Source organism: Phyllobates terribilis, unplaced genomic scaffold (genome assembly GCF_046119375.1).
Source record: "Phyllobates terribilis strain yellow unplaced genomic scaffold, ASM4611937v1 Scaffold_40__1_contigs__length_11209783, whole genome shotgun sequence".
NCBI classification, from domain to species: Eukaryota; Metazoa; Chordata; class Amphibia; order Anura; family Dendrobatidae; genus Phyllobates; species Phyllobates terribilis.
In genome coordinates, this window is record NW_027362800.1 from 5,003,037 (window position 1) to 5,029,572 (window position 26,536).

General features: G+C 45.4%; 12 non-coding genes and 6 pseudogenes across 12 annotated transcripts; all 18 read right to left on the reverse strand.

Moving 5' to 3' along the window:
• Positions 1–143: 143 nt before the first annotated feature.
• LOC141186114 (U2 spliceosomal RNA) lies at positions 144–259 on the reverse strand (annotated as a pseudogene).
• A 1,121-nt stretch (positions 260–1,380) lies between these two features.
• LOC141187712 (U2 spliceosomal RNA) lies at positions 1,381–1,571 on the reverse strand. Its single transcript, XR_012261872.1, has one exon. It is a non-coding gene; the product is annotated as a U2 spliceosomal RNA (small nuclear RNA).
• Positions 1,572–2,694: 1,123 nt separating this feature from the next.
• On the reverse strand, positions 2,695–2,885 carry LOC141187713 (U2 spliceosomal RNA). Its single transcript, XR_012261873.1, has one exon. It is a non-coding gene; the product is annotated as a U2 spliceosomal RNA (small nuclear RNA).
• Positions 2,886–4,005: 1,120 nt separating this feature from the next.
• Positions 4,006–4,196, reverse strand: LOC141187714 (U2 spliceosomal RNA). The gene has a single exon (XR_012261874.1). It is a non-coding gene; the product is annotated as a U2 spliceosomal RNA (small nuclear RNA).
• A 1,122-nt stretch (positions 4,197–5,318) lies between these two features.
• On the reverse strand, positions 5,319–5,509 carry LOC141187715 (U2 spliceosomal RNA). The gene has a single exon (XR_012261875.1). It is a non-coding gene; the product is annotated as a U2 spliceosomal RNA (small nuclear RNA).
• A 1,120-nt stretch (positions 5,510–6,629) lies between these two features.
• On the reverse strand, positions 6,630–6,820 carry LOC141187717 (U2 spliceosomal RNA). The gene has a single exon (XR_012261876.1). It is a non-coding gene; the product is annotated as a U2 spliceosomal RNA (small nuclear RNA).
• A 1,121-nt stretch (positions 6,821–7,941) lies between these two features.
• LOC141186002 (U2 spliceosomal RNA) lies at positions 7,942–8,131 on the reverse strand. Its single transcript, XR_012260568.1, has one exon. It is a non-coding gene; the product is annotated as a U2 spliceosomal RNA (small nuclear RNA).
• Positions 8,132–14,242: 6,111 nt separating this feature from the next.
• On the reverse strand, positions 14,243–14,423 carry LOC141185671 (U2 spliceosomal RNA; annotated as a pseudogene).
• A 525-nt stretch (positions 14,424–14,948) lies between these two features.
• On the reverse strand, positions 14,949–15,064 carry LOC141186153 (U2 spliceosomal RNA; annotated as a pseudogene).
• A 1,122-nt stretch (positions 15,065–16,186) lies between these two features.
• Positions 16,187–16,367, reverse strand: LOC141185669 (U2 spliceosomal RNA; annotated as a pseudogene).
• Positions 16,368–16,892: 525 nt separating this feature from the next.
• On the reverse strand, positions 16,893–17,008 carry LOC141186155 (U2 spliceosomal RNA; annotated as a pseudogene).
• A 1,120-nt stretch (positions 17,009–18,128) lies between these two features.
• Positions 18,129–18,319, reverse strand: LOC141187718 (U2 spliceosomal RNA). The gene has a single exon (XR_012261877.1). It is a non-coding gene; the product is annotated as a U2 spliceosomal RNA (small nuclear RNA).
• A 1,121-nt stretch (positions 18,320–19,440) lies between these two features.
• LOC141187720 (U2 spliceosomal RNA) lies at positions 19,441–19,631 on the reverse strand. The gene has a single exon (XR_012261879.1). It is a non-coding gene; the product is annotated as a U2 spliceosomal RNA (small nuclear RNA).
• A 1,121-nt stretch (positions 19,632–20,752) lies between these two features.
• LOC141187721 (U2 spliceosomal RNA) lies at positions 20,753–20,943 on the reverse strand. Its single transcript, XR_012261880.1, has one exon. It is a non-coding gene; the product is annotated as a U2 spliceosomal RNA (small nuclear RNA).
• Positions 20,944–22,064: 1,121 nt separating this feature from the next.
• On the reverse strand, positions 22,065–22,255 carry LOC141187722 (U2 spliceosomal RNA). The gene has a single exon (XR_012261881.1). It is a non-coding gene; the product is annotated as a U2 spliceosomal RNA (small nuclear RNA).
• A 1,120-nt stretch (positions 22,256–23,375) lies between these two features.
• Positions 23,376–23,558, reverse strand: LOC141185909 (U2 spliceosomal RNA). Its single transcript, XR_012260499.1, has one exon. It is a non-coding gene; the product is annotated as a U2 spliceosomal RNA (small nuclear RNA).
• A 794-nt stretch (positions 23,559–24,352) lies between these two features.
• On the reverse strand, positions 24,353–24,444 carry LOC141186169 (U2 spliceosomal RNA; annotated as a pseudogene).
• A 1,121-nt stretch (positions 24,445–25,565) lies between these two features.
• Positions 25,566–25,755, reverse strand: LOC141185570 (U2 spliceosomal RNA). Its single transcript, XR_012260221.1, has one exon. It is a non-coding gene; the product is annotated as a U2 spliceosomal RNA (small nuclear RNA).
• Positions 25,756–26,536: the final 781 nt, after the last annotated feature.

Here is a 26,536-nt window from a genome sequence, read left to right on the forward strand (position 1 = left end):
GTCCCAGTAAGCTTGGACTCCCACCAGGGCGCCTACTCCTGGGGCACATTGCTCCAAAGCCCTCACACTTACCCAGCCTAGTGACTTCGATCCTGGAGGGCCATGTTTTCCATCAGATAACTCTATGAGCCACCTGGCGTACTAACAAGTGCACCAAACCAGTGTGTAATATGCATCAATTTACTAGGGCAGCCCAAGGACAAAACTGCCTTTTCAAAAGATACTACACTTGATCTTAGCCAAAAGGCCGAGAAGCGATAACCAGAATTGGTTTCCGACTACGGTGCCACCCAAGGATTCTGAAAAGTCCATTTGTGGAGATGGCCACCTGGACTCCCGTTAAGAAGACATGCTGTCAACCTCTAGATCCCTCACATGCCTGCACTTTTCGGCTTGCTGCTGCTGCAATCCACGCGTTTTAGATCTGCATAACTCCACCTCTTTTAGCACAGTACCCTCAACCCCCGGCTGTTCCCACCCGCCTCAACACCGTTGGAAGGGAGGAGAACCAATTAAGGCGGGGGGGGGGGTGCAACGAGCAGCTGTCTACCCTTAGCAGGAGGGTTGCTGATTAATTACCTCTCCTGCTGCTGCTGCTGCTGGCTGTCCAGCAGCAGACTGAAGGTGGCTGCTGCTGTGCGCAGGTATATAAAGGCTCAGAGCCTATTATGACACGCGCAGCCAGCGTTCCATTGCCACATTCCGTCTACTGCAGGCGGGATACCTGGATGGCTGAATGTCACTGAGAAGCTCACAGAGACCGCCATAAGCAACAGTTTAAAAGAATGCCACAGACTAATCAACCAAACTTTTTGGGTTGGTTTCTCTTTTATAGTCTGCAGGCATTAAATGAAAGAAGTCAGTGTTCCAGCAGAGGGAGACAACGTTTCAGAAAAGGCATTGTAGCAAACCAAAAAAGAAATTTTAAGCGCAGCAGAGTAACCAGCTCACATACCTGTTAGCTCAGGTGAGTTTAAAAGGCTGCTGTTGATAACAAGGGCATTTGCTAAATAGATGGTGTGTGTGCAACAATATACTGAAAGGTCAATTATATTGTGCAGCTTATCTCACCACCTGTAGTTATTTAGGTGAAAGCTCCAAAATGCTTGCCTAATATGTCTGTTTATCCAAAAGGAAGTATAGAGGGAGAGCTAGAGAGATAGCATTGCATTACATTACATTACATGGCAATGCAATGCACAGTTGCTGAAGTTGAACCAAAATGAGCTTGTCATCTGGCTTCTGCAACTTTTAACATGAAAAATCCAATGAGGAGAAGAAAAGCAAAGCCAAAGAGTCCATCCCAAAATCCGACAAACAAGTAAAATGAACAAAAAGCATTGAATTCAATTCTTTCTGATTTTAGAAACTGCATTAAAGAAGGGGTGCACCGGTCCTGGAGATACTGCAATACCAGGTCAATGCGTGGAGTGGACAGAGCAAGCTCTTTTTCCATCTCCCTGTTCTAAAAATCCATTTAATATATGGTCCCCAGATAGGGGACGTATCAGATATTAAACTGATAAGAACAGATACTACACTTGATCTTAGCCAAAAGGCCGAGAAGCGATAACCAGAATTGGTTTCCGACTACGGTGCCACCCAAGGATTCTGAAAAGTCCATTTGTGGAGATGGCCACCTGGACTCCCGTTAAGAAGACATGCTGTCAACCTCTAGATCCCTCACATGCCTGCACTTTTCGGCTTGCTGCTGCTGCAATCCACGCGTTTTAGATCTGCATAACTCCACCTCTTTTAGCACAGTACCCTCAACCCCCGGCTGTTCCCACCCGCCTCAACACCGTTGGAAGGGAGGAGAACCAATTAAGGCGGGGGGGGGGGGGTGGAACGAGCAGCTGTCTACCCTTAGCAGGAGGGTTGCTGATTAATTTCCTCTCCTGCTGCTGCTGCTGCTGGCTGTCCAGCAGCAGACTGAAGGTGGCTGCTGCTGTGCGCTGGTATATAAAGGCTCAGAGCCTATTATGACACGCGCAGCCAGCGTTCCATTGCCACATTCCGTCTACTGCAGGCGGGATACCTGGATGGCTGAATGTCACTGAGAAGCTCACAGAGACCGCCATAAGCAACAGTTTAAAAGAATGCCACAGACTAATCAACCAAACTTTTTGGGTTGGTTTCTCTTTTATAGTCTGCAGGCATTAAATGAAAGAAGTCAGTGTTCCAGCAGAGGGAGACAACGTTTCAGAAAAGGCATTGTAGCAAACCAAAAAAGAAATTTTAAGCGCAGTAGAGTAACCAGCTCACATACCTGTTAGCTCAGGTGAGTTTAAAAGGCTGCTGTTGATAACAAGGGCATTTGCTAAATAGATGGTGTGTGTGCAACAATATACTGAAAGGTCAATTATATTGTGCAGCTTATCTCACCACCTGTAGTTATTTAGGTGAAAGCTCCAAAATGCTTGCCTAATATGTCTGTTTATCCAAAAGGAAGTATAGAGGGAGAGCTAGATAGATAGCATTGCATTACATTACATTACATGGCAATGCAATGCACAGTTGCTGAAGTTGAACCAAAATGAGCTTGTCATCTGGCTTCTGCAACTTTTAACATGAAAAATCCAATGAGGAGAAGAAAAGCAAAGCCAAAGAGTCCATCCCAAAATCCGACAAACAAGCAAAATGAACAAAAAGCATTGAATTCAATTCTTTCTGATTTTAGAAACTGCATTAAAGAAGGGGTGCACCGGTCCTGGAGATACTGCAATACCAGGTCAATGCGTGGAGTGGACAGAGCAAGCTCTTTTTCCATCTCCCTGTTCTAAAAATCCATTTAATATATGGTCCCCAGATAGGGGACGTATCAGATATTAAACTGATAAGAACAGATACTACACTTGATCTTAGCCAAAAGGCCGAGAAGCGATAACCAGAATTGGTTTCCGACTACGGTGCCACCCAAGGATTCTGAAAAGTCCATTTGTGGAGATGGCCACCTGGACTCCCGTTAAGAAGACATGCTGTCAACCTCTAGATCCCTCACATGCCTGAACTTTTCGGCTTGCTGCTGCTGCAATCCACGCGTTTTAGATCTGCATAACTCCACCTCTTTTAGCACAGTACCCTCAACCCCCGGCTGTTCCCACCCGCCTCAACACCGTTGGAAGGGAGGAGAACCAATTAAGGCGGGGGGGGGGTGGAACGAGCAGCTGTCTACCCTTAGCAGGAGGGTTGCTGATTAATTACCTCTCCTGCTGCTGCTGCTGCTGGTTGTCCAGCAGCAGACTGAAGGTGGCTGCTGCTGTGCGCAGGTATATAAAGGCTCAGAGCCTATTATGACACGCGCAGCCAGCGTTCCATTGCCACATTCCGTCTACTGCAGGCGGGATACCTGGATGGCTGAATGTCACTGAGAAGCTCACAGAGACCGCCATAAGCAACAGTTTAAAAGAATGCCACAGACTAATCAACCAAACTTTTTGGGTTGGTTTCTCTTTTATAGTCTGCAGGCATTAAATGAAAGAAGTCAGTGTTCCAGCAGAGGGAGACAACGTTTCAGAAAAGGCATTGTAGCAAACCAAAAAAGAAATTTTAAGCGCAGCAGAGTAACCAGCTCACATACCTGTTAGCTCAGGTGAGTTTAAAAGGCTGCTGTTGATAACAAGGGCATTTGCTAAATAGATGGTGTGTGTGCAACAATATACTGAAAGGTCAATTATATTGTGCAGCTTATCTCACCACCTGTAGTTATTTAGGTGAAAGCTCCAAAATGCTTGCCTAATATGTCTGTTTATCCAAAAGGAAGTATAGAGGGAGAGCTAGATAGATAGCATTGCATTACATTACATTACATGGCAATGCAATGCACAGTTGCTGAAGTTGAACCAAAATGAGCTTGTCATCTGGCTTCTGCAACTTTTAACATGAAAAATCCAATGAGGAGAAGAAAAGCAAAGCCAAAGAGTCCATCCCAAAATCCGACAAACAAGCAAAATGAACAAAAAGTATTGAATTCAATTCTTTCTGATTTTAGAAACTGCATTAAAGAAGGGGTGCACCGGTCCTGGAGATACTGCAATACCAGGTCAATGCGTGGAGTGGACAGAGCAAGCTCTTTTTCCATCTCCCTGTTCTAAAAATCCATTTAATATATGGTCCCCAGATAGGGGACGTATCAGATATTAAACTGATAAGAACAGATACTACACTTGATCTTAGCCAAAAGGCCGAGAAGCGATAACCAGAATTGGTTTCCGACTACGGTGCCACCCAAGGATTCTGAAAAGTCCATTTGTGGAGATGGCCACCTGGACTCCCGTTAAGAAGACATGCTGTCAACCTCTAGATCCCTCACATGCCTGCACTTTTCGGCTTGCTGCTGCTGCAATCCACGCGTTTTAGATCTGCATAACTCCACCTCTTTTAGCACAGTACCCTCAACCCCCGGCTGTTCCCACCCGCCTCAACACCGTTGGAAGGGAGGAGAACCAATTAGGCGGGGTGGGGGGGGTGGAACGAGCAGCTGTCTACCCTTAGCAGGAGGGTTGCTGATTAATTACCTCTCCTGCTGCTGCTGCTGCTGGCTGTCCAGCAGCAGACTGAAGGTGGCTGCTGCTGTGCGCAGGTATATAAAGGCTCAGAGCCTATTATGACACGCGCAGCCAGCGTTCCATTGCCACATTCCGTCTACTGCAGGCGGGATACCTGGATGGCTGAATGTCACTGAGAAGCTCACAGAGACCGCCATAAGCAACAGTTTAAAAGAATGCCACAGACTAATCAACCAAACTTTTTGGGTTGGTTTCTCTTTTATAGTCTGCAGGCATTAAATGAAAGAAGTCAGTGTTCCAGCAGAGGGAGACAACGTTTCAGAAAAGGCATTGTAGCAAACCAAAAAAGAAATTTTAAGCGCAGCAGAGTAACCAGCTCACATACCTGTTAGCTCAGGTGAGTTTAAAAGGCTGCTGTTGATAACAAGGGCATTTGCTAAATAGATGGTGTGTGTGCAACAATATACTGAAAGGTCAATTATATTGTGCAGCTTATCTCACCACCTGTAGTTATTTAGGTGAAAGCTCCAAAATGCTTGCCTAATATGTCTGTTTATCCAAAAGGAAGTATAGAGGGAGAGCTAGATAGATAGCATTGCATTACATTACATTACATGGCAATGCAATGCACAGTTGCTGAAGTTGAACCAAAATGAGCTTGTCATCTGGCTTCTGCAACTTTTAACATGAAAAATCCAATGAGGAGAAGAAAAGCAAAGCCAAAGAGTCCATCCCAAAATCCGACAAACAAGCAAAATGAACAAAAAGCATTGAATTCAATTCTTTCTGATTTTAGAAACTGCATTAAAGAAGGGGTGCACCGGTCCTGGAGATACTGCAATACCAGGTCAATGCGTGGAGTGGACAGAGCAAGCTCTTTTTCCATCTCCCTGTTCTAAAAATCCATTTAATATATGGTCCCCAGATAGGGGACGTATCAGATATTAAACTGATAAGAACAGATACTACACTTGATCTTAGCCAAAAGGCCGAGAAGCGATAACCAGAATTGGTTTCCGACTACGGTGCCACCCAAGGATTCTGAAAAGTCCATTTGTGGAGATGGCCACCTGGACTCCCGTTAAGAAGACGTGCTGTCAACCTCTCGATCCCTCACATGCCTGCACTTTTCGGCTTGCTGCTGCTGCAATCCACGCGTTTTAGATCTGCATAACTCCACCTCTTTTAGCACAGTACCCTCAACCCCCGGCTGTTCCCACCCGCCTCAACACCGTTGGAAGGGAGGAGAACCAATTAAGGCGGGGGGGGGGTGGAACGAGCAGCTGTCTACCCTTAGCAGGAGGGTTGCTGATTAATTACCTCTCCTGCTGCTGCTGCTGCTGGCTGTCCAGCAGCAGACTGAAGGTGGCTGCTGCTGTGCGCAGGTATATAAAGGCTCAGAGCCTATTATGACACGCGCAGCCAGCGTTCCATTGCCACATTCCGTCTACTGCAGGCGGGATACCTGGATGGCTGAATGTAACTGAGAAGCTCACAGAGACCGCCATAAGCAACAGTTTAAAAGAATGCCACAGACTAATCAACCAAACTTTTTGGGTTGGTTTCTCTTTTATAGTCTGCAGGCATTAAATGAAAGAAGTCAGTGTTCCAGCAGAGGGAGACAACGTTTCAGAAAAGGCATTGTAGCAAACCAAAAAAGAAATTTTAAGCGCAGCAGAGTAACCAGCTCACATACCTGTTAGCTCAGGTGAGTTTAAAAGGCTGCTGTTGATAACAAGGGCATTTGCTAAATAGATGGTGTGTGTGCAACAATATACTGAAAGGTCAATTATATTGTGCAGCTTATCTCACCACCTGTAGTTATTTAGGTGAAAGCTCCAAAATGCTTGCCTAATATGTCTGTTTATCCAAAAGGAAGTATAGAGGGAGAGCTAGATAGATAGCATTGCATTACATTACATTACATGGCAATGCAATGCACAGTTGCTGAAGTTGAACCAAAATGAGCTTGTCATCTGGCTTCTGCAACTTTTAACATGAAAAATCCAAGGAGGAGAAGAAAAGCAAAGCCAAAGAGTCCATCCCAAAATCCGACAAACAAGCAAAATGAACAAAAAGCATTGAATTCAATTCTTTCTGATTTTAGAAACTGCATTAAAGAAGGGGTGCACCGGTCCTGGAGATACTGCAATACCAGGTCAATGCGTGGAGTGGACAGAGCAAGCTCTTTTTCCATCTCCCTGTTCTAAAAATCCATTTAATATATGGTCCCCAGATAGGGGACGTATCAGATATTAAACTGATAAGAACAGATACTACACTTGATCTTAGCCAAAAGGCCGAGAAGCGATAACCAGAATTGGTTTCCGACTACGGTGCCACCCAAGGATTCTGAAAAGTCCATTTGTGGAGATGGCCACCTGGACTCCCGTTAAGAAGACATGCTGTCAACCTCTAGATCCCTCACATGCCTGCACTTTTCGGCTTGCTGCTGCTGCAATCCACGCGTTTTAGATCTGCATAACTCCACCTCTTTTAGCACAGTACCCTCAACCCCCGGCTGTTCCCACCCGCCTCAACACCGTTGGAAGGGAGGAGAACCAATTAAGGCGGGGGGGGGGGTGCAACGAGCAGCTGTCTACCCTTAGCAGGAGGGTTGCTGATTAATTACCTCTCCTGCTGCTGCTGCTGCTGGCTGTCCAGCAGCAGACTGAAGGTGGCTGCTGCTGTGCGCAGGTATATAAAGGCTCAGAGCCTATTATGACACGCGCAGCCAGCGTTCCATTGCCACATTCCGTCTACTGCAGGCGGGATACCTGGATGGCTGAATGTCACTGAGAAGCTCACAGAGACCGCCATAAGCAACAGTTTAAAAGAATGCCACAGACTAATCAACCAAACTTTTTGGGTTGGTTTCTCTTTTATAGTCTGCAGGCATTAAATGAAAGAAGTCAGTGTTTCAGCAGAGGGAGACAACGTTTCAGAAAAGGCATTGTAGCAAACCAAAAAAGAAATTTTAAGCGCAGCAGAGTAACCAGCTCACATACCTGTTAGCTCAGGTGAGTTTAAAAGGCTGCTGTTGATAACAAGGGCATTTGCTAAATAGATGGTGTGTGTGCAACAATATACTGAAAGGTCAATTATATTGTGCAGCTTATCTCACCACCTGTAGTTATTTAGGTGAAAGCTCCAAAATGCTTGCCTAATATGTCTGTTTATCCAAAAGGAAGTATAGAGGGAGAGCTAGATAGATAGCATTGCATTACATTACATTACATGGCAATGCAATGCACAGTTGCTGAAGTTGAACCAAAATGAGCTTGTCATCTGGCTTCTGCAACTTTTAACATGAAATATCCAATGAGGAGAAGAAAAGCAAAGCCAAAGAGTCCATCCCAAAATCCGACAAACAAGCAAAATGAACAAAAAGCATTGAATTCAATTCTTTCTGATTGTAGAAACTGCATTAAAGAAGGGTTGCACCGGTCCTGGAGATACTGCAATACCAGGTCAATGTGTGGAGTGGACAGAGCAAGCTCTTTTTCCATCTCCCTGTTCTAAAAATCCATTTAATATATGGTCCCCAGATAGGGGACGTATCAGATATTAAACTGATAAGAACAGATTTTTTTTTTTTTTTTTTTTTTTTTTTTTTAAACCATTCAGGTTAGTTTTATAGCAAATCAGTAAGATATACCAAAACTGTTGCAAAAAACTTCTCATCATCATGGCCATATTTATTAAGCATAAAGTAACCTAATATTACAGAAAGAAGAACATCTTATTAATATAAACCAAAAGATCACTGAAATTTTACAATATGCCTCCACTTTTTAAATTTCCATATTCCCTCGGCATCTGTTCCACCACCGCTACTACTATCCATCTTGTAAATCAAAAATAGCCTAGAAAGAATAATCCTAATACATTCATTTACTGTAATTGATTTCCTTTTAAATACACAAAGATTCCTCACATCCCACAAACTTTCTAACACACAAGCCATAATTAACCACAAAACTCTCTCCTTTACACGTCCACTTGCACCAATACCAAACATAACCACACGCCAATCCACAAAAGTCACTCCCGCCAAACTCCTACACAACCCCCCTACACATTTCCACACGTCTTGCGCAAAATCACAATTCCACATCAGATGCATAACCGTCTCACAACCATTACATCCATCTCTTGGACAAACATCCGACCTAATCAAACCTCTCTTCTTTTGAACGTCTCTCACTGGAAGAATATTGTGAAACGCCATCCACACTACATCCTTCTGTTTGTTGGACATCCCATACATACCCAACTTTCTCCAAGCATCCGCAACCTCATTCCCTCTCAAACCAACAATATTAGACTCGACCTCATTTGCACACAATTTCCTATACACCCTCTTAGTCATTCTAAACTCATCCACCGGCACACTCAGCAAATCATACTTCTTGACAAACTTCTCAATCACCTCATACCACACCGGACACTTAAAAGACACAGGCACTCTCGCATCCCTCTTTCTCCAACCTAACCCATACAACATCCATCCTGCAGAATAACTTGCCATACATGCACCCTTATTACCTTTACCCAACAATACCACAATCGTCTTAATATAATGGAGCCCTAAAAAAACCTCAACATTAGGAAATCCCAAACCACCATGCTGGCAGGCCTTATAAAGGCTTTCCCTCTTCAGCTTCTCCATCTTGCTGCACCAGAAAAAAGAAAAAATCATTTTCTCAACTCTCTTCACTTTCCTAAAAGGGGATGGAAAAATTATGGCCACAAAAAGCAGAATGGGTAAGATCACTGCTTTGATAACTAGAACTTTGCCCCGCAAAGAAAGATCTCTCATTCTCCAAAAATTCAATTTTCGCTCAACACGCATACCACACTCGTCCCAACTCTCATTTCCTTTCAGATCATCATTGAAAAATACCCCTAAAATCTTAATTGCACTCTCCTTATACTTAACACCTTCCATACGAATACTGTCATCTCCAAAGCATTTGAAACTACACTTAGTCCAGTTAACTCTAAAACCTGATGCACCACAGAAAAAATCCAAAAGCAACCTCACCCTACTCATTGAAGCCATACTTTCACTCACCATCACAACATCATCCATGTAACCTAACACCTTCACATGCTTACCACCACTCCCAGGCACTAACAATCCTCTCATCATTTTCTCACGTCTCACTAAACACAGCAAAGGCTCAATCACACATACAAACAAGACAGGGGACATAGGGCACCCCTGTCTTACACCAGACCTAATCATCACTTTGTCAGACAACCATCCATTCACTAAAAACTCACTTGACACATAATCATATAAAGACTTAACTCCATTCAGAAAAACCCTAGGGAAACCCATCCTCTCCAACACTTTAAACAGAAACACATGCGAAACTCTATCAAAAGCCTTTTCGAAATCAATTGCTAACACCATACACTTCTGCTTTCTAGTCTTACAATCCCCAAGCATATCCCTTAACAATAACAAATTATCACTTATACTCCGACCAGGCACGGCACACACTTGGTCATCCTCCACAACCCTACCAATCACCTCACGCATACGATTTGCTAACAATTTACTGTAGACCTTATAATCAGCGTTAAGCAATGATATGGGTCTCCAGTTCTCCAAACGCTTTTTCTCACCCTTCTTAAACACAAGAACCACTATACCCTCTTTCATACTGTCACACAAAACACCATTCATCCACATATACCTACAAACCTCAGTCAAGTCCTTACCCAAAAACTCCCAAGCTTTCACATACAGCTCCACAGGCAACCCATCCTTCCCAGGCGTCTTATTCTTTTTAGCACTCATAACAACATTCCTCACCTCATCCAAAATAACATCCTCACACAAAGCATCACATTCATCCGAACCAAGTCTCTTCTCCATACCACTCAATACATGCGACACAAGTCCAGGATCAATCCATTTCTCATCGTACAACTTACTATAGAAGCCATTCACCTCATTCAACACATTCTTCCCAACCACACTAGATCCATCTTCACCTACCACTTCACTCAAATCCAACTTCCTTCCATTCATTTTTTTAAAAAAGTACCTGGTGCACTTTTCATTCTTTTCCAAATGCTCTAACTTGGTACGGTAAATAATCTCTTTACCTTTTTCATCCAGAAGACATTTTAACTCATTCTTAGCAACCTCAAGCTGATCAGACATATCCATTCCTTTCCTAACACACCCACGCAACCAATCAATCCGTCTACTTAAGTCATTAAATCTATTACGATATCTGGCAGCTTTTTTGTAGCCCCATTTTTTAAAGAAAGTTTTTAACTGTAATTTCACCCAATCCCACCATTCAAGCACACTACCAAAATCACGCTTACGCCACCTCCAACTTGCATACCTTTTCTCCAACTCACTCATCACCTCCTCATCCTCCAACAACCTCGTATTCAATTTCCAAACCCCACCCCCAAACACCATGTCCCCATTCGCACTAAAAACTCCACGCAAACACTCATGATCAGAGAAAGGTACCTTATGTTGAGCATAACTTGAACAAACCATATTTTTGGAAAATAACATCCTATCTATCCTCGATGAAATATTACCACGGTCAGCATAATATGTAGGCGGTGGTGGAATGCCATACTCAAGTATTGCAGCGTCTAAGAAAGAAAAATCAGAAATAAGTTGAGATAACTTTTTTCCCGTAATGTCCACATTACCTTCTGTGACACAATTACAGTCACCAACAAAAACTGTAGGAATTTTTCCAGGGAGAAAAAAACTCAATTTCTCAAGAAGAGCAAGCCGCTCCTCTTTTTTAGTAGGACAATATAAATTAATCATTCTAACCTTCCACCCCCTATAACTCAAAAAAACAATAATGCAGCGACCCACCTCCACAACCGTGTAACTATCAATAGTAATATTCTTATTACCAACTAAAATCCCCACACCATCATTTTTGTTAAAACTGGACCCCGACCAAACATACTGGCCATAAGGCCAGTCCTTATCCCCTCGAGATTCAGTAATCCCACACTCTTGTAGACAATAGACATCTGCACTCAAACCCTTTAGATAATCCAGAACTGTTGTTCTTCGGGTAACAGATCTAATTTGCCTAACATTAAGGGACACAATGTCCCATCCAGAATGATGCGGCATAACTAAAGGGGATCACACATAACCTGAAAAAAAAAGAAAGAAAACATCAACTCAACCTTCATCAAGCAAAGCAAAGCTATTACCATCTGGCTGAATGCCAAATGTAACAATGTCAGGAGAAAATACATCTGACGGGTAAGCACGAGAGTCCACCGGGCTATCACACACGGCAGCAATGGATGAACACTCAGTCCTTGGCTTCTTCTTGACCACATCAGGATCCTCCTCATCAGAGAAACGGACAGCAGACAAGTCCCCTTGGCCACCGCCCCCGATCTCCTCTGAAGCAGTATTGCACCAAGATATGACAGGAGAATTGGACAAGTCCATTTCCCCCTCTCCACGGACACCAAACTGGGGAGGGAAAGGTGACATCACCTCTGGAATCACCATGTCAAAGCCTCATGACGCAGGAGGCTGAAGCTGGGCATCTTCAAATATGTCGTCCATCTGAGTGCCATCCTCTTCCTCTTGGGGAGCAATTGCCTCCCCGACATCCGGAAGGGGACCTTGTGGAACCCTAGTAGAAGTCGAAGGAACAGCAGGCCCCTCCGCGACCACTTGAGCAAAAGACTTAGGAGTGGTTCTAGCTTGACACTGCCTAAGAACATGCCCCTCCTCACCACAAGCATCACACTTTACCTGGTTCTTGCAGTCTTTCGCCATATGACCAGACGTGTTACACTTCCTGCAGGTTGGCGGATACCTGCAGGACTCCTGGACATGACCATACTTGTTACATCTTCTGCAGAAAAAAGGAGCATCAGGAAAGTACAAGAAACCAGTGTCTCTCCCAATAGAGAAACTCATAGGAGGATAATGTATGCCCCCTGGCCCCTCGGGGTCTGTAGCAAAACGAACAAAGTACTTGTATTTGCCAGTCCACAAGCCTTCTTCATTCGAGATCTTGTGGGAAAAATGCACATAAGTACAATGCCTCCTCAAGAATACAGTAATGTCCTCCTGGGGGATAAAGGGATTGTGCATAAACACAACCACAGGAACATCCCCCTTTGAATAGAGGACAGTAAAAGTGAGTCCATCTAGGAGGGAGTTCTCAGTATGGCCTTTCAAGGTTCTATAAAGATTTTGGCAAGCAGCCATAGTAGAAAGAACCAGCACATACCTTCCATGACTTCTAAATTCCTGCAGGCAAAGAATGTCCGAATTCTTAATCTTCAATGCTTCATAGAAGATGGCATTCACCAGGTAGGACATGGAAAAATGTCCCTTCTTCTCCTCGGAAATCTCAATACGAAATCCATTCTTGACCCGGGGGTCCCCGGTCCCAGCAAATTTCAGCTTGACTCCCATAGTCAGCCACGGAAATCGCCTTCCCGTTTCCTCCTCACTCTCCCCCTATAGCAGCATCCAGCTTAAGCCACCGGAGTGGCGATGCTGGAAGGCCGAGGGCTAGCACTCAAGGAACCTGATGTCCAGACACTTGATCTGAGCCAAAAGGCCGAGAAGCGATAACCAGAATTGGTTTCCGACTACGGTGCCACCCAAGGATTCTGAAAAGTCCATTTGTGGAGATGGCCACCTGGACTCCCGTTAAGAAGACATGCTGTCAACCTCTAGATCCCTCACATGCCTGCACTTTTCGGCTTGCTGCTGCTGCAATCCACGCGTTTTAGATCTGCATAACTCCACCTCTTTTAGCACAGTACCCTCAACCCCCGGCTGTTCCCACCCGCCTCAACACCGTTGGAAGGGAGGAGAACCAATTAAGGCGGGGGGGGGTGGAACGAGCAGCTGTCTACCCTTAGCAGGAGGGTTGCTGATTAATTACCTCTCCTGCTGCTGCTGCTGCTGGCTGTCCAGCAGCAGACTGAAGGTGGCTGCTGCTGTGCGCAGGTATATAAAGGCTCAGAGCCTATTATGACACGCGCAGCCAGCGTTCCATTGCCACATTCCGTCTACTGCAGGCGGGATACCTGGATGGCTGAATGTCACTGAGAAGCTCACAGAGACCGCCATAAGCAACAGTTTAAAAGAATGCCACAGACTAATCAACCAAACTTTTTGGGTTGGTTTCTCTTTTATAGTCTGCAGGCATTAAATGAAAGAAGTCAGTGTTCCAGCAGAGGGAGACAACGTTTTAGAAAAGGCATTGTAGCAAACCAAAAAAGAAATTTTAAGCGCAGCAGAGTAACCAGCTCACATACCTGTTAGCTCAGGTGAGTTTAAAAGGCTGCTGTTGATAACAAGGGCATTTGCTAAATAGATGGTGTGTGTGCAACAATATACTGAAAGGTCAATTATATTGTGCAGCTTATCTCACCACCTGTAGTTATTTAGGTGAAAGCTCCAAAATGCTTGCCTAATATGTCTGTTTATCCAAAAGGAAGTATAGAGGGAGAGCTAGATAGATAGCATTGCATTACATTACATTACATGGCAATGCAATGCACAGTTGCTGAAGTTGAACCAAAATGAGCTTGTCATCTGGCTTCTGCAACTTTTAACATGAAAAATCCAATGAGGAGAAGAAAAGCAAAGCCAAAGAGTCCATCCCAAAATCCGACAAACAAGCAAAATGAACAAAAAGCATTGAATTCAATTCTTTCTGATTTTAGAAACTGCATTAAAGAAGGGGTGCACCGGTCCTGGAGATACTGCAATACCAGGTCAATGCGTGGAGTGGACAGAGCAAGCTCTTTTTCCATCTCCCTGTTCTAAAAATCCATTTAATATATGGTCCCCAGATAGGGAACGTATCAGATATTAAACTGATAAGAACAGATTTTTGATTGAAGCTGCATCCAAGGCACTGAAAAATGTGACCGAAGTCACACCAAAACAGCGCACGAGGCGAGGATTCATGTGGACCCTTCCCGGAGGAGAGGGTCCCCAATAAACCATCCCCATCCCTCCGAGCCAGAAGGCCACAGCGAGGGTCGGGGATCTCCGATGCTCTCTCTTGCCGAAGCAAGAGAAGAGCCGTTTTCGTGCTCCCAGCGTCCAGCTAGGCTGCCACCCTAGTGGAGCTGGAGCCTGTGTTGGTTTCTCAGCCCAAAGCTGACCGGACCTCCGACCGGGTTTATAAAAATTCCCCTTCCTAGCCCGGAGGCCAGGAATAGGGGGGGTTGCTCAGAAAGTATGATTGGCAAATGTGCGGCGTGCTACGAAGCCCAAGTCTTTCTGGGGTTCCCAGTCCCAGTAAGCTTGGACTCCCACCAGGGCGCCTACTCCTGGGGCACATTGCTCCAAAGCCCTCACACTTACCCAGCCTAGTGACTTCGATCCTGGAGGGCCATGTTTTCCATCAGATGACTCTATGAGCCACCTGGCGTACTAACAAGTGCACCAAACCAGTGTGTAATGTGCATCAATTTACTAGAGCAGCCCAAGGACAAAACCGCCTTTTCAAAAGATACTACACTTGATCTTAGCCAAAAGGCCGAGAAGCGATAACCAGAATTGGTTTCCGACTACGGTGCCACCCAAGGATTCTGAAAAGTCCATTTGTGGAGATGGCCACCTGGACTCCCGTTAAGAAGACATGCTGTCAACCTCTAGATCCCTCACATGCCTGCACTTTTCGGCTTGCTGCTGCTGCAATCCACGCGTTTTAGATCTGCATAACTCCACCTCTTTTAGCACAGTACCCTCAACCCCCGGCTGTTCCCACCCGCCTCAACACCGTTGGAAGGGAGGAGAACCAATTAAGGCGGGGGGGGGGGGTGGAACGAGCAGCTGTCTACCCTTAGCAGGAGGGTTGCTGATTAATTACCTCTCCTGCTGCTGCTGCTGCTGGCTGTCCAGCAGCAGACTGAAGGTGGCTGCTGCTGTGCGCAGGTATATAAAGGCTCAGAGCCTATTATGACACGCGCAGCCAGCGTTCCATTGCCACATTCCGTCTACTGCAGGCGGGATACCTGGATGGCTGAATGTCACTGAGAAGCTCACAGAGACCGCCATAAGCAACAGTTTAAAAGAATGCCACAGACTAATCAACCAAACTTTTTGGGTTGGTTTCTCTTTTATAGTCTGCAGGCATTAAATGAAAGAAGTCAGTGTTCCAGCAGAGGGAGACAACGTTTCAGAAAAGGCATTGTAGCAAACCAAAAAAGAAATTTTAAGCGCAGCAGAGTAACCAGCTCACATACCTGTTAGCTCAGGTGAGTTTAAAAGGCTGCTGTTGATAACAAGGGCATTTGCTAAATAGATGGTGTGTGTGCAACAATATACTGAAAGGTCAATTATATTGTGCAGCTTATCTCACCACCTGTAGTTATTTAGGTGAAAGCTCCAAAATGCTTGCCTAATATGTCTGTTTATCCAAAAGGAAGTATAGAGGGAGAGCTAGATAGATAGCATTGCATTACATTACATTACATGGCAATGCAATGCACAGTTGCTGAAGTTGAACCAAAATGAGCTTGTCATCTGGCTTCTGCAACTTTTAACATGAAAAATCCAATGAGGAGAAGAAAAGCAAAGCCAAAGAGTCCATCCCAAAATCCGACAAACAAGCAAAATGAACAAAAAGCATTGAATTCAATTCTTTCTGATTTTAGAAACTGCATTAAAGAAGGGGTGCACCGGTCCTGGAGATACTGCAATACCAGGTCAATGCGTGGAGTGGACAGAGCAAGCTCTTTTTCCATCTCCCTGTTCTAAAAATCCATTTAATATATGGTCCCCAGATAGGGGACGTATCAGATATTAAACTGATAAGAACAGATTTTTGATTGAAGCTGCATCCAAGGCACTGAAAAATGTGACCGAAGTCACACCAAAACAGCGCACGAGGCGAGGATTCATGTGGACCCTTCCCGGAGGAGAGGGTCCCCAATAAACCATCCCCATCCCTCCGAGCCAGAAGGCCACAGCGAGGGTCGGGGATCTCCGATGCTCTCTGTTGCCGAAGCAAGAGAAGAGCCGTTTTCGTGCTCCCAGCGTCCAGCTAGGCTGCCACCCTAGTGGAGCTGGAGCCTGTGTTGGTTTCTCAGCCCAAAGCTGACCGGACCTCCGACCGGGTTTATAAAAATTCCCCTTCCTAGCCCGGGGGCCAGGAATAGGGGGGGTTGCTCAGAAAGTATGATTGGCAAATGTGCGGCGTGCTACGAAGCCCAAGTCTTTCTGGGGTTCCCAGTCCCAGTAAGCTTGGACTCCCACCAGGGCGCCTACTCCTGGGGCACATTGCTCCAAAGCCCTCACACTTACCCAGCCTAGTGACTTCGATCCTGGAGGGCCATGTTTTCCATCAGATGACTCTATGAGCCACCTGGCGTACTAACAAGTGCACCAAACCAGTGTGTAATGTGCATCAATTTACTAGAGCAGCCCAAGGACAAAACCGCCTTTTCAAAAGATACTACACTTGATCTTAGCCAAAAGGCCGAGAAGCGATAACCAGAATTGGTTTCCGACTACGGTGCCACCCAAGGATTCTGAAAAGTCCATTTGTGGAGATGGCCACCTGGACTCCCGTTAAGAAGACATGCTGTCAACCTCTAGATCCCTCACATGCCTGCACTTTTCGGCTTGCTGCTGCTGCAATCCACGCGTTTTAGATCTGCATAACTCCACCTCTTTTAGCACAGTACCCTCAACCCCCGGCTGTTCCCACCCGCCTCAACACCGTTGGAAGGGAGGAGAACCAATTAAGGCGGGGGGGGGGTGGAACGAGCAGCTGTCTACCCTTAGCAGGAGGGTTGCTGATTAATTACCTCTCCTGCTGCTGCTGCTGCTGGCTGTCCAGCAGCAGACTGAAGGTGGCTGCTGCTGTGCGCAGGTATATAAAGGCTCAGAGCCTATTATGACACGCGCAGCCAGCGTTCCATTGCCACATTCCGTCTACTGCAGGCGGGATACCTGGATGGCTGAATGTCACTGAGAAGCTCACAGAGACCGCCATAAGCAACAGTTTAAAAGAATGCCACAGACTAATCAACCAAACTTTTTGGGTTGGTTTCTCTTTTATAGTCTGCAGGCATTAAATGAAAGAAGTCAGTGTTCCAGCAGAGGGAGACAACGTTTCAGAAAAGGCATTGTAGCAAACCAAAAAAGAAATTTTAAGCGCAGCAGAGTAACCAGCTCACATACCTGTTAGCTCAGGTGAGTTTAAAAGGCTGCTGTTGATAACAAGGGCATTTGCTAAATAGATGGTGTGTGTGCAACAATATACTGAAAGGTCAATTATATTGTGCAGCTTATCTCACCACCTGTAGTTATTTAGGTGAAAGCTCCAAAATGCTTGCCTAATATGTCTGTTTATCCAAAAGGAAGTATAGAGGGAGAGCTAGATAGATAGCATTGCATTACATTACATTACATGGCAATGCAATGCACAGTTGCTGAAGTTGAACCAAAATGAGCTTGTCATCTGGCTTCTGCAACTTTTAACATGAAAAATCCAATGAGGAGAAGAAAAGCAAAGCCAAAGAGTCCATCCCAAAATCCGACAAACAAGCAAAATGAACAAAAAGCATTGAATTCAATTCTTTCTGATTTTAGAAACTGCATTAAAGAAGGGGTGCACCGGTCCTGGAGATACTGCAATACCAGGTCAATGCGTGGAGTGGACAGAGCAAGCTCTTTTTCCATCTCCCTGTTCTAAAAATCCATTTAATATATGGTCCCCAGATAGGGGACGTATCAGATATTAAACTGATAAGAACAGATACTACACTTGATCTTAGCCAAAAGGCCGAGAAGCGATAACCAGAATTGGTTTCCGACTACGGTGCCACCCAAGGATTCTGAAAAGTCCATTTGTGGAGATGGCCACCTGGACTCCCGTTAAGAAGACATGCTGTCAACCTCTAGATCCCTCACATGCCTGCACTTTTCGGCTTGCTGCTGCTGCAATCCACGCGTTTTAGATCTGCATAACTCCACCTCTTTTAGCACAGTACCCTCAACCCCCGGCTGTTCCCACCCGCCTCAACACCGTTGGAAGGGAGGAGAACCAATTAAGGCGGGGGGGGGGGTGGAACGAGCAGCTGTCTACCCTTAGCAGGAGGGTTGCTGATTAATTACCTCTCCTGCTGCTGCTGCTGCTGGCTGTCCAGCAGCAGACTGAAGGTGGCTGCTGCTGTGCGCAGGTATATAAAGGCTCAGAGCCTATTATGACACGCGCAGCCAGCGTTCCATTGCCACATTCCGTCTACTGCAGGCGGGATACCTGGATGGCTGAATGTCACTGAGAAGCTCACAGAGACCGCCATAAGCAACAGTTTAAAAGAATGCCACAGACTAATCAACCAAACTTTTTGGGTTGGTTTCTCTTTTATAGTCTGCAGGCATTAAATGAAAGAAGTCAGTGTTCCAGCAGAGGGAGACAACGTTTCAGAAAAGGCATTGTAGCAAACCAAAAAAGAAATTTTAAGCGCAGCAGAGTAACCAGCTCACATACCTGTTAGCTCAGGTGAGTTTAAAAGGCTGCTGTTGATAACAAGGGCATTTGCTAAATAGATGGTGTGTGTGCAACAATATACTGAAAGGTCAATTATATTGTGCAGCTTATCTCACCACCTGTAGTTATTTAGGTGAAAGCTCCAAAATGCTTGCCTAATATGTCTGTTTATCCAAAAGGAAGTATAGAGGGAGAGCTAGATAGATAGCATTGCATTACATTACATTACATGGCAATGCAATGCACAGTTGCTGAAGTTGAACCAAAATGAGCTTGTCATCTGGCTTCTGCAACTTTTAACATGAAAAATCCAATGAGGAGAAGAAAAGCAAAGCCAAAGAGTCCATCCCAAAATCCGACAAACAAGCAAAATGAACAAAAAGCATTGAATTCAATTCTTTCTGATTTTAGAAACTGCATTAAAGAAGGGGTGCACCGGTCCTGGAGATACTGCAATACCAGGTCAATGCGTGGAGTGGACAGAGCAAGCTCTTTTTCCATCTCCCTGTTCTAAAAATCCATTTAATATATGGTCCCCAGATAGGGGACGTATCAGATATTAAACTGATAAGAACAGATACTACACTTGATCTTAGCCAAAAGGCCGAGAAGCGATAACCAGAATTGGTTTCCGACTACGGTGCCACCCAAGGATTCTGAAAAGTCCATTTGTGGAGATGGCCACCTGGACTCCCGTTAAGAAGACATGCTGTCAACCTCTAGATCCCTCACATGCCTGCACTTTTTGGCTTGCTGCTGCTGCAATCCACGCGTTTTAGATCTGCATAACTCCACCTCTTTTAGCACAGTACCCTCAACCCCCGGCTGTTCCCACCCGCCTCAACACCGTTGGAAGGGAGGAGAACCAATTAAGGCGGGGGGGGGGGTGGAACGAGCAGCTGTCTACCCTTAGCAGGAGGGTTGCTGATTAATTACCTCTCCTGCTGCTGCTGCTGCTGGCTGTCCAGCAGCAGACTGAAGGTGGCTGCTGCTGTGCGCAGGTATATAAAGGCTCAGAGCCTATTATGACACGCGCAGCCAGCGTTCCATTGCCACATTCCGTCTACTGCAGGCGGGATACCTGGATGGCTGAATGTCACTGAGAAGCTCACAGAGACCGCCATAAGCAACAGTTTAAAAGAATGCCACAGACTAATCAACCAAACTTTTTGGGTTGTTTTCTCTTTTATAGCCTGCAGGCATTAAATGAAAGAAGTCAGTGTTCCAGCAGAGGGAGACAACGTTTCAGAAAAGGCATTGTAGCAAACCAAAAAAGAAATTTTAAGCGCAGCAGAGTAACCAGCTCACATACCTGTTAGCTCAGGTGAGTTTAAAAGGCTGCTGTTGATAACAAGGGCATTTGCTAAATAGATGGTGTGTGTGCAACAATATACTGAAAGGTCAATTATATTGTGCAGCTTATCTCACCACCTGTAGTTATTTAGGTGAAAGCTCCAAAATGCTTGCCTAATATGTCTGTTTATCCAAAAGGAAGTATAGAGGGAGAGCTAGATAGATAGCATTGCATTACATTACATTACATGGCAATGCAATGCACAGTTGCTGAAGTTGAACCAAAATGAGCTTGTCATCTGGCTTCTGCAACTTTTAACATGAAAAATCCAATGAGGAGAAGAAAAGCAAAGCCAAAGAATCCATCCCAAAATCCGACAAACAAGCAAAATGAACAAAAAGCATTGAATTCAATTCTTTCTGATTTTAGAAACTGCATTAAAGAAGGGGTGCACCGGTCCTGGAGATACTGCAATACCAGGTCAATGCGTGGAGTGGACAGAGCAAGCTCTTTTTCCATCTCCCTGTTCTAAAAATCCATTTAATATATGGTCCCCAGATAGGGGACGTATCAGATATTAAACTGATAAGAACAGATACTACACTTGATCTTAGCCAAAAGGCCGAGAAGCGATAACCAGAATTGGTTTCCGACTACGGTGCCACCCAAGGATTCTGAAAAGTCCATTTGTGGAGATGGCCACCTGGACTCCCGTTAAGAAGACATGCTGTCAACCTCTAGATCCCTCACATGCCTGCACTTTTCGGCTTGCTGCTGCTGCAATCCACGCGTTTTAGATCTGCATAACTCCACCTCTTTTAGCACAGTACCCTCAACCCCCGGCTGTTCCCACCCGCCTCAACACCGTTGGAAGGGAGGAGAACCAATTAAGGCGGGGGGGGGGGTGGAACGAGCAGCTGTCTACCCTTAGCAGGAGGGTTGCTGATTAATTACCTCTCCTGCTGCTGCTGCTGCTGGCTGTCCAGCAGCAGACTGAAGGTGGCTGCTGCTGTGCGCAGGTATATAAAGGCTCAGAGCCTATTATGACACGCGCAGCCAGCGTTCCATTGCCACATTCCGTCTACTGCAGGCGGGATACCTGGATGGCTGAATGTCACTGAGAAGCTCACAGAGACCGCCATAAGCAACAGTTTAAAAGAATGCCACAGACTAATCAACCAAACTTTTTGGGTTGGTTTCTCTTTTATAGTCTGCAGGCATTAAATGAAAGAAGTCAGTGTTCCAGCAGAGGGAGACAACGTTTCAGAAAAGGCATTGTAGCAAACCAAAAAAGAAATTTTAAGCGCAGCAGAGTAACCAGCTCACATACCTGTTAGCTCAGGTGAGTTTAAAAGGCTGCTGTTGATAACAAGGGCATTTGCTAAATAGATGGTGTGTGTGCAACAATATACTGAAAGGTCAATTATATTGTGCAGCTTATCTCACCACCTGTAGTTATTTAGGTGAAAGCTCCAAAATGCTTGCCTAATATGTCTGTTTATCCAAAAGGAAGTATAGAGGGAGAGCTAGATAGATAGCATTGCATTACATTACATTACATGGCAATGCAATGCACAGTTGCTGAAGTTGAACCAAAATGAGCTTGTCATCTGGCTTCTGCAACTTTTAACATGAAAAATCCAATGAGGAGAAGAAAAGCAAAGCCAAAGAGTCCATCCCAAAATCCGACAAACAAGCAAAATGAACAAAAAGCATTGAATTCAATTCTTTCTGATTTTAGAAACTGCATTAAAGAAGGGGTGCACCGGTCCTGGAGATACTGCAATACCAGGTCAATGCGTGGAGTGGACAGAGCAAGCTCTTTTTCCATCTCCCTGTTCTAAAAATCCATTTAATATATGGTCCCCAGATAGGGGACGTATCAGATATTAAACTGATAAGAACAGATACTACACTTGATCTTAGCCAAAAGGCCGAGAAGCGATAACCAGAATTGGTTTCCGACTACGGTGCCACCCAAGGATTCTGAAAAGTCCATTTGTGGAGATGGCCACCTGGACTCCCGTTAAGAAGACATGCTGTCAACCTCTAGATCCCTCACATGCCTGCACTTTTCGGCTTGCTGCTGCTGCAATCCACGCGTTTTAGATCTGCATAACTCCACCTCTTTTAGCACAGTACCCTCAACCCCCGGCTGTTCCCACCCGCCTCAACACCGTTGGAAGGGAGGAGAACCAATTAAGGCGGGGGGGGGGTGGAACGAGCAGCTGTCTACCCTTAGCAGGAGGGTTGCTGATTAATTACCTCTCCTGCTGCTGCTGCTGCTGGCTGTCCAGCAGCAGACTGAAGGTGGCTGCTGCTGTGCGCAGGTATATAAAGGCTCAGAGCCTATTATGACACGCGCAGCCAGCGTTCCATTGCCACATTCCGTCTACTGCAGGCGGGATACCTGGATGGCTGAATGTCACTGAGAAGCTCACAGAGACTGCCATAAGCAACAGTTTAAAAGAATGCCACAGACTAATCAACCAAACTTTTTGGGTTGGTTTCTCTTTTATAGTCTGCAGGCATTAAATGAAAGAAGTCAGTGTTCCAGCAGAGGGAGACAACGTTTCAGAAAAGGCATTGTAGCAAACCAAAAAAGAAATTTTAAGCGCAGCAGAGTAACCAGCTCACATACCTGTTAGCTCAGGTGAGTTTAAAAGGCTGCTGTTGATAACAAGGGCATTTGCTAAATAGATGGTGTGTGTGCAACAATATACTGAAAGGTCAATTATATTGTGCAGCTTATCTCACCACCTGTAGTTATTTAGGTGAAAGCTCCAAAATGCTTGCCTAATATGTCTGTTTATCCAAAAGGAAGTATAGAGGGAGAGCTAGATAGATAGCATTGCATTACATTACATTACATGGCAATGCAATGCACAGTTGCTGAAGTTGAAACAAAATGAGCTTGTCATCTGGCTTCTGCAACTTTTAACATGAAAAATCCAATGAGGAGAAGAAAAGCAAAGCCAAAGAGTCCATCCCAAAATCCGACAAACAAGCAAAATGAACAAAAAGCATTGAATTCAATTCTTTCTGATTTTAGAAACTGCATTAAAGAAGGGGTGCACCGGTCCTGGAGATACTGCAATACCAGGTCAATGCGTGGAGTGGACAGAGCAAGCTCTTTTTCCATCTCCCTGTTCTAAAAATCCATTTAATATATGGTCCCCAGATAGGGGACGTATCAGATATTAAACTGATAAGAACAGATTTTTTTTTTTTTTTTATCGAAAGCCCGAATTCGTGTACAAAACCCGAGTGCGCTTAAAAAAGTGACAAGTGCCACAAAAAAAGTGCACTAGGATGCTGGTCTTCTTGAAACCCTCTCCAAAAGGAGAAGGGTCCCCCAAACCATTCCCCGTCCCTCCGAGCCAAAAGGCCACAGCGAGGAACAGGGACAAAAAGCCACCTCCAGCCGAAGCCAGAGGCGACCCAATCTTACCCCCAGCACCTGCCCGAGTTCTCACCGGAGCAAGGCACTGGGAGCCAAAGACTGTGCTCCCCTCCCGGAAGAGGGGAGCCAACAACGCTCTCCTCCCGAAAGAGGAGAGCCAGGGGGGTTCAGGGGGGAGCGGAACCTGATGGCCACACACTCCCCCCCTAGACCTGCCAAGAGAGGAACCCGTAAGGGAACCGCATCCCGACAAAATCCTAGTAGGACGTGACACACGTGAATAAGTGGACACACAGTGACAAAGAAATTAAATAAATAGTGAAGGTTTCACAGTATAATACTGCCCGGACCTTCGACCGGGAATTGAAAAATTCCCCATCCTAAGGCCAGAAGGCCCGGAATAAGGGTGTGTGCGAAGAAAGAAAATTTGAAGTGCTTGTGCAAATGTGCCATAAACTCAAGTGGGGTTCCCAATCCCAGTGAGTTAAGGCACCCCAGGGTCACCACTCCTGGGGCACTTCACACTTCGGGCTTTCGATCTTCCCCGGCCCAATGGCGTCGATCCTGGGGGGCCATGCTTTCCACCAGATGACTATATTAGCCACCTGGCGTACTAACAAGCGCCTAAACCCCAGTGTGCATAATGTATCAATCTACTAGGGCGGCCAACATCCAAAACCGCTTTTTCGAAAGATACTACACTTGATCTTAGCCAAAAGGCCGAGAAGCGATAACCAGAATTGGTTTCCGACTACGGTGCCACCCAAGGATTCTGAAAAGTCCATTTGTGGAGATGGCCACCTGGACTCCCGTTAAGAAGACATGCTGTCAACCTCTAGATCCCTCACATGCCTGCACTTTTCGGCTTGCTGCTGCTGCAATCCACGCGTTTTAGATCTGCATAACTCCACCTCTTTTAGCACAGTACCCTCAACCCCCGGCTGTTCCCACCCGCCTCAACACCGTTGGAAGGGAGGAGAACCAATTAAGGCGGGGGGGGGGGTGGAACGAGCAGCTGTCTACCCTTAGCAGGAGGGTTGCTGATTAATTACCTCTCCTGCTGCTGCTGCTGCTGGCTGTCCAGCAGCAGACTGAAGGTGGCTGCTGCTGTGCGCAGGTATATAAAGGCTCAGAGCCTATTATGACACGCGCAGCCAGCGTTCCATTGCCACATTCCGTCTACTGCAGGCGGGATACCTGGATGGCTGAATGTCACTGAGAAGCTCACAGAGACCGCCATAAGCAACAGTTTAAAAGAATGCCACAGACTAATCAACCAAACTTTTTGGGTTGGTTTCTCTTTTATAGTCTGCAGGCATTAAATGAAAGAAGTCAGTGTTCCAGCAGAGGGAGACAACGTTTCAGAAAAGGCATTGTAGCAAACCAAAAAAGAAATTTTAAGCGCAGCAGAGTAACCAGCTCACATACCTGTTAGCTCAGGTGAGTTTAAAAGGCTGCTGTTGATAACAAGGGCATTTGCTAAATAGATGGTGTGTGTGCAACAATATACTGAAAGGTCAATTATATTGTGCAGCTTATCTCACCACCTGTAGTTATTTAGGTGAAAGCTCCAAAATGCTTGCCTAATATGTCTGTTTATCCAAAAGGAAGTATAGAGGGAGAGCTAGATAGATAGCATTGCATTACATTACATTACATGGCAATGCAATGCACAGTTGCTGAAGTTGAACCAAAATGAGCTTGTCATCTGGCTTCTGCAACTTTTAACATGAAAAATCCAATGAGGAGAAGAAAAGCAAAGCCAAAGAGTCCATCCCAAAATCCGACAAACAAGCAAAATGAACAAAAAGCATTGAATTCAATTCTTTCTGATTTTAGAAACTGCATTAAAGAAGGGGTGACCGGTCCTGGAGATACTGCAATACCAGGTCAATGCGTGGAGTGGACAGAGCAAGCTCTTTTTCCATCTCCCTGTTCTAAAAATCCATTTAATATATGGTCCCCAGATAGGGGACGTATCAGATATTAAACTGATAAGAACAGATACTACACTTGATCTTAGCCAAAAGGCCGAGAAGCGATAACCAGAATTGGTTTCCGACTACGGTGCCACCCAAGGATTCTGAAAAGTCCATTTGTGGAGATGGCCACCTGGACTCCCGTTAAGAAGACATGCTGTCAACCTCTAGATCCCTCACATGCCTGCACTTTTCGGCTTGCTGCTGCTGCAATCCACGCGTTTTAGATCTGCATAACTCCACCTCTTTTAGCACAGTACCCTCAACCCCCGGCTGTTCCCACCCGCCTCAACACCGTTGGAAGGGAGGAGAACCAATTAAGGCGGGGGGGGGGTGGAACGAGCAGCTGTCCACCCTTAGCAGGAGGGTTGCTGATTAATTACCTCTCCTGCTGCTGCTGCTGGCTGTCCAGCAGCAGACTGAAGGTGGCTGCTGCTGTGCGCAGGTATATAAAGGCTCAGAGCCTATTATGACACGCGCAGCCAGCGTTCCATTGCCACATTCCGTCTACTGCAGGCGGGATACCTGGATGGCTGAATGTCACTGAGAAGCTCACAGAGACCGCCATAAGCAACAGTTTAAAAGAATGCCACAGACTAATCAACCAAACTTTTTGGGTTGGTTTCTCTTTTATAGTCTGCAGGCATTAAATGAAAGAAGTCAGTGTTCCAGCAGAGGGAGACAACGTTTCAGAAAAGGCATTGTAGCAAACCAAAAAAGAAATTTTAAGCGCAGCAGAGTAACCAGCTCACATACCTGTTAGCTCAGGTGAGTTTAAAAGGCTGCTGTTGATAACAAGGGCATTTGCTAAATAGATGGTGTGTGTGCAACAATATACTGAAAGG